Source organism: Sinocyclocheilus rhinocerous, unplaced genomic scaffold (assembly GCF_001515625.1).
Source record: "Sinocyclocheilus rhinocerous isolate Xijiao unplaced genomic scaffold, SAMN03320098_v1.1 scaffold1160, whole genome shotgun sequence".
Lineage (NCBI taxonomy): Eukaryota > Metazoa > Chordata > Actinopteri > Cypriniformes > Cyprinidae > Sinocyclocheilus > Sinocyclocheilus rhinocerous.
The window spans coordinates 197559-197902 of NW_015635060.1; the positions used below are offsets into that span (position 1 = coordinate 197559).

Below are 344 nucleotides of genomic sequence, written 5' to 3' on the forward strand. Positions count from 1 at the left end.
GAGTAGAATTTTTAATGTTACAAAATATTTTTATTTCAGATAAATACTGTTCTTCTGAACTTTCTATTCAACAAAGAAACCTAAAAAAAAAAATCTAATCTGTTTTCAACGTAATAATAATAATAATAAAAAATGTTTTTTGAGCAGCAAATCAGCATATTAGAATGATTTCTGAAGGATCATGTGACACTGAAGACTGGAGTAATGACACTGAAAATTCAGCTTTGAAATCACAGGAATAAATTACATTTAAAATATATTCAAATAAAAATCAGTCAATTTAAATAATAAAAATAATTCACAATATTGCTATTTTTGCTGTATTTTGGATCAAATAAATGCAG

At 23.5% G+C, this 344-nt stretch overlaps 1 protein-coding gene across 1 annotated transcript in view; it reads right to left on the bottom strand.

The window, feature by feature from the left end:
- The window catches only part of LOC107746579 (centrosomal protein of 126 kDa-like), a 31355-nt gene that overhangs the window by 21217 nt on the left and 9794 nt on the right, over window positions 1-344 (bottom strand). The gene's annotated exons all lie outside the window — the stretch shown is intronic.